Consider the following 6678-nt stretch of genomic DNA (forward strand, 5'->3'; position numbering starts at 1 on the left):
CCCATTAATCCTGATTGACAGTTAAAGTGTCGGGGCGATTTCACTACTGTTCCTGGGAGTGGCTGCGGCTCTGCCCTCCCCCGCCGGCCGCCGCCGCGACACCGGCTCATGCGGCTCGGGGGGGCTGCAGCGCGGCCGGCGGGGCCAGCCTGGGCTACCTGGGGCTGCCCTGGGCTACCTGCGGGCACCCGGGGCCGGCGGGGCTACCCTGGGCCAGCGGGGCTACCCTGGGCCACCTGCGGGCACCTTGGGCCAGCAGGGCTACCCTGGGCCACCTGCGGGCATGCCAGGCTTGTGCGGGCACCCTGGGCTACCTGCGGGCACCCGGGGCCGGCGGGGCTACCCTGGGCCAGCGGGGCTACCCTGGGCCACCTGCGGGCACCTTGGGCCAGCAGGGCTACCCTGGGCCACCTGCGGGCATGCCAGGCTTGTGCGGGCACCCTGGGCTACCTGCGGGCACCCGGGGCCGGCGGGGCTACCCTGGGCCACCTGCGGGCACCTTGGGCTACCCTGGGCCACCTGCGGGCACACCGGGTTTGTGCGGGCACCCGGGGCCACTTGTAGGCACCCTGGGCCAGCAGGGCTACCCTGGGCCACCTGCGGGCATGCCAGGCTTGTGCGGGCACCCGGGGCCACCCTGGGCCACCTGCGGGCACCCTGGGCCAGCTAGGGTCACCTGCGGGCACTCCGGGTTTGCTGCGGGCACCCTGAGCCACCTGTGGGCATCCGGGGCCAGCTGGGGCTGCCCTGGGCCACCTGCAGTCAGTCTGGGTTTGATGCGGGCACGCTGGGTCACCTGGGGCCACCCTGGGTTTGCTGTGGGCACCCTGGGCCACCTGGGGCCACCCTGGGTTTGCTGTGGGCACCCAGAACCACCTCCAGGGACCCTGGGCATGCTGTGAGCACAACAGGCTTGGGCCACCTGCGGGCACGGGAGGCAAACTGTGGGCTCGCTGTGGGCAAGCTGGGCTCATGTTGGACTCGTTGCCTGCCATGCTGGGCTCCTGCCATGCTGGGCTAGCTGTGTGCCATGCTGGGCTAGCTGTGTACCACACTGGGCTCACTCCATGTTGCCCTGGGCTCTCTCATGCTGCTGTGGGCTCACTGCATGCCACGCTGGGCTCATGCAGTGCTGGGTTTGTGCCACACTGGACTCTGTGCAGGAACCAAAGTGCTCTGTCACCAAGCCAGGCAGCAGCTCCTGCCTCCTCCCTCACCTACATGCACCAGAAAGGTGCCCTGGTCTGACCTGAGCCCAGGGAAAAGCAGGTCCAGGAAGGGACCTAAGGCTGACTTCAGAGGAGCATCTCTGCCACACGGAGTTTTGACAGGGAGCTGCTTGCCCAAGATCAGCTGGTGTGTGGAGGGCAAAGCTGCCTGCAGCCCGAGATTGCCAGCTGAACCCAACCTAGGCTGATAATCATCAATATCTAATACCACTGGAGCAGTGTTTTTCTGGATAACGTGACACCTCATGGATTTTCCATGCTGGAAGATGCTTGCATTGCTGAGAACTGGGGATTTAGCAGTGGGCAGTGAAAAAGGCAGGCTCTGAATGACAGAGGGAGACTCACCCTTCAAAAAAGGGTGGTTTCTTCCAAGACTTTTTTGTCTGGTGATAAAGGCATACCCAGAAGTCTTCACAGCACTTCAAACTCTGTTGTAATAGGGGAAAGGGCAAAGTGTATTAAAGCAGGTCCCGCAGGTCCCTGGCTGTTTGCATTGTCAAGCATTAGACAGGTAAATTACAATTTCACTTGTACAGATTAAGCTTTTCTGAGGCTGTAACTGCATGTTCATACCCAGCCAAGAGCTGGGGTAGCAAATAGAAATAACCTAAAATTGCAAAGCTTTGAGGATATCAAAAGGTCTCAAGGATATCAAACCTCAGTGTTGTCTTCGCAGCTGGACTGGAAAGAAATTTGAGTTTATATGTGCAGGTACCGCTAGGATTCATCAAAATTAATCCAGTCCAGACGTTCACTCGGGTCTGGAGCCAGATGCACTATCCTAGGAAGCCATCTAGAGGTAAACACTGGAATTAAGGGGAAATTGCACTTAAAAACATTCTCAAACTTCTTCACATCTCTGGTTACTAAAGCACCACCTCAATGGACGTTTGAATCTAAGCATCTGTGAGAGGGAGAGGTGAGTTTGGACGCTGAATCGCTTTAAAAATTAAGTATTTTTTTTTCCTTTGGAATCAAACAGGTATTTTTGAAAGCAGGCATTCAAAGTGGCCAAGTGGGAACAGTCTTCAGGGTTTTTTTGTTGGCAAAAAGAAGGGCAGCCAAGTTTCTGGTGCCCCCCACACTCAACAACTATATCACGCATAGATTTTTTCAATAAAAAATATGAAAATCGCCAAAATCCTTGAATTTCAGCTCTGTTAAAAGTTCCGCAGAAGTTTTAAGGGAAAGAAAATAGGAACTAAAATTGAGAAGAGAAACTTGCACAATTTTTACCTTTCACTGCCAGGTTACCTCATATGAAATAAGCCATATGACTGTCACTGCTTAATCACAAAGTGTCAGGAGAGAGGGTTTTGAAGTGAAGATGAAGCATCCCAACTGAAAACTGTCTGTACATACTGTCAGAATCACTGAGTGTTCCCTAACTCGGCTGTGTCTGAAACAACCAGAGAATTTCCATTGCCTGTTGGCAGCGTTTAGCACCTTGGTGTGTTTTTACAGTAATACCTCTAGAAATGCAGCTCGGGGAGGCACCTGGCATTACAATTTGCCTCTTAGTCCAACAGCTCTGGAGGGGAGGGAGAAATTACCCAGAGAACCCAGTGTTTGGCTTAAACAGGAATGACTCAATGTCTGGACTGGGAACAAATATAACAACTTTCTGCTACGGAAATAAGGAGCAGTGTTGAAAATGAAAGGATATGAACTCCATCGAAGTATATTTGGTTTTTTGATTCCTGAGTTCTGGCTCTTTATGCTTAAAGCACCACAGACATTTAAAACAGAAAACTCATCAATATTTCACAGTTAACTTGTTTAGATTTAAAAGAAAATTTATTTATAATGAAAAATATTTTCAGGTCCTTTGAAGCCAGGGAGAATGGAATAATCTTGTGAGCATATTTCATGTATCTATTTCCAGCTTGAATAATAATCTAAATATGTGTTTGAAGTGATTTTTTTATTATGATTTTGACCTATGTACAAAGTTGCTACCAAATTTGGATTAGGAGATAAAAGACATTTCTACATATATAACATTTTCCTAACGTGCTCTTCAAATTTCATTAAAGTATGAACTATTTAACTTCTTTACTGCTTTAGATTTACCTTGAAGCAGTGGAAACTAGTAGATGCTACATTGTACAAACCTACCAAAAAAAAAAAAAAAAAAAAAAAAAAAAAAAAAAAAAAAAAAGAAGCAAAAGCAGATTTATAGTAAAACTGAAGTAGTGCATTTTGCATGTAGTAAATAAAAACTATGTGAGTTATTTTAAAATTCATGTAATTCAACCAAAAAGTCAATTAGCTTTAAATACTACACATACTACATGTGAGAGCATTAGAACTTTAGAGGTATTGTCCCTTTTAATTGCAGTTCTAGTCTGAAAAGGAAAGAAGAAAAGGAATATTCCGGAATTTCATCTGATTGTTGTACGGCAACCACTGCACTCTTTCTTGGGGAGAAGGCTTTTTCCAAACTGTCACCTTTACAAAACCAACATAAACTTTTATTTGTAAAGTGCATCTCTGTTAGTAAGACTCCCTAAACTACACTTTCATATAGGGCTGATTATCCAAAGTATTCTCAATACTGCAGGTACAAATGGGCACTCAGCACATACCTGTGAGAGGGTAACGAGGATCTGTCACATCACAGCAGTTCTCTCTCATTATCTGTCTGAAGTTGCCCCAAAGTGAATCCCATCCATGTTTCCATTCAGAAGTCCTAAACCTGAAACATTCCATAGGCAGACTTGTTAATTCTGTGAAATTGCATCATCATTAGAATTAATTTTGCATTTTCGGCAGTTGTTTCCTAAACAGACACTCACAACAAAGTATAAACTGAGATAAACAACCAACACAACAACATTTTAACTATGCTTTATTCCAGTTTACAAGAGCAAGAAGATAGTCAGGCTGTCTGGCACACAGTGGGATTCTTCAGGTGGTCCTGTGCAGGGCCAGAAGTTGGACTTTGATGAATCCTTATGGATGTGTTCCAACCTGGGATATTCTATAATTCTATGTATTTCAGTGGTAACTCAAGCCAGTTTTGGCTTCCCTTTCTTGATTTAGCTTTCTGGGTTTTTACTTGTGCAGCTTTTGAACTGTACTTAGTGTTGATTTACTCTCATTCTCAGTAAGAGTCACAGAAACCGATTTTTCTGACTTGTGGTGGCTTGAAGGAAAAAACAGCAGTGAAAAGCACATTTACCTCCAAAGCAAGTTGATACACTCTCTGTACACATCACTGACATGGCAGAGCTCCATTTTTGCAGAACAATGTTACCTGGCTCTATGAAGAGGCTCAGACAGTGTCTGAATGCTCACAGTTCATGTTACACCTAAGCAGAAGTGTGCTCATAGAGCCTTGGCAGCCAAGTTCCTACCAGCCTTGGAAGGCTGTTTGTACAAACAAGGTTGCTAAACTGCAAGAACTTTTGAAAGGAAAATGAGCTGGAAATTAAAACTATGCTTGAAGCACATCTGAAACCCATTTGGGCTGACAACTCTGTGTTTTCAACTAAAAAACCCTCACTCAAATATATACAGTACAAACCTGGGAACACACAGCAGCAGTTCCACAGTGGAAAGGCTGTGTGACTACGGTGTCAAGTAATACCATTTTTTACATCAGTGAAGGGTTCTTGATCATAGAAAATCTATCATGATCACAGAATAAAACTTGAACCTCCTTTCAAAAAGGAAAACCTTCTGCCAGGTTTATCTGGTTTTTGTTAGATGAAGTACTGCTGTCAGATTTGGATAAATCAAGATCTAAATTTTTGTGCTTCTTAATTTCATTCTTCCCTTGTGTTCACACTTTCCATTTGAAATGTGTCCCAGTGGTTCTGTGATTTCACACTGTCCTTCTACATGCCATTAAGAGTCTGATACTGTTGCCTTGTAAGTGGAGTTCTGGTCTAAGCTCAAAGGAACCGGGTTTCTGGTTAACTTCAGCCTGACAGCAAAGACTCTGTGTCAGGCCTTTTACAAAAAGCTGCATTTTGATGTCTTAGGGCTTTCCCAGGGTCTTACAACAAAGCAGTGTCATGAGTAAAGATATAAAAATGTCTTACTGAGTAATTCTAAACTCTAGGTGACATCTCTTTTTAGATTCAAGAAGGGTAAAAATAATTGTCTTTATAAGCAGAAGTTTTCACAGTACTCATAGGGGCTCTCTGGAATTCAAAGGGATGCAACATTACCCATGTGGTACTTGTTCCACTTGCTGAGTTGTTTTCATACACGTTAGAATTTGGCATTTGTAGTAACTGCCCTTGGTTTTCTTGACCTATCTGTGATTAGAAGCCAGATCCCTCAATATCTTAGGCTGCTTCAAGAGAGAACAGTGCAAAAATACCACATGTGAACAGGAACGGAGTGACCATGTTTATTAACTCGATTGACTCATCTTACCTTCTCTTTGGTGCCTTTACTCACTTTTAAGCCAGTCAATATTTACCCATTCCTTCTGACTAACTCCTCAGTCCTGCCAAAGCTTCTAAGACATAAAAGGAACTGGGGAACAGAAGAATTATGTCTTTAAGGCTTTTAAAATTAGAGAAAAGTCCTGAAATCCTGCTAAACCAAAGTGACATTGATTTTGACAAAAACTGAAGAGCAAGCTAATGCCTGTAACAAGTTTGTACTGGGAACCTGTAAACTAGCTTAGGAAGGAAATCTCAAGATAAAATATTCCCTGAATTCTTTCTAACCATGTATTTCAAAAAGAATTCCTTACATGCAGCTGTAACTTCCTTTCAGAGTGAGAGGTTCACTAATATGTACTGAGGTGAAATAACTCAGGGCCTCTGACTGTCCGAAGTTTTTTCAAACTTGACAGTTTTACAAAGGAAGTCAAAAAGAAGAGGAATGTTAGGAAGAGAATGGTGGTGCCAAAGGCAAACGATTTTGACTGGGAGGCTACGATAGGTAAGCTCACACTGAAATCAATAAACCCCAACCTTTTAGAAAATAAAAGTAGCTTTAATTTTTGCTTTAGTTTATGTTGTTTTGTTTTTAAAAAATCATTCAAGTTAGTGTACACCCACAGGTTTGGATGGAGCAGGGTTGGGAGGGGCCCAGTGAAGTGTCCTGCACCTCATCGATGGAAGGGATCAATTATTCCCCAGCTTAGTCAGTTCATTTGCATCAGAATTGGAAAGATTACTGTGATGGCAAGGTCCAGGCCTGCTGAGTAAACTGAGAACTCCATGTTATTACTTACATGGATTTAATGATCTTCTTATCCTCAACACCTTATCTATCTATCTATCTATCTATCTATCTATCTATCTATCTATCTTAATTTTAAACCACATGATTCAATCACTTGCTGAGATCCACTGAAGTTAAGGATTAGGCCTTTTTTCTTAAGAATCCAGTCTGGTCACTCATCATCCGGTATTTTATCTCTTATGACTCATCTTGTTTCCTCATTCCACACAGATAAATATTTTTTTACCCCACTGACTAA

This window comes from Zosterops lateralis (genome assembly GCF_965231275.1).
Source record: "Zosterops lateralis genome assembly, chromosome: 22".
Classification (NCBI taxonomy): Eukaryota; Metazoa; Chordata; class Aves; order Passeriformes; family Zosteropidae; genus Zosterops; species Zosterops lateralis.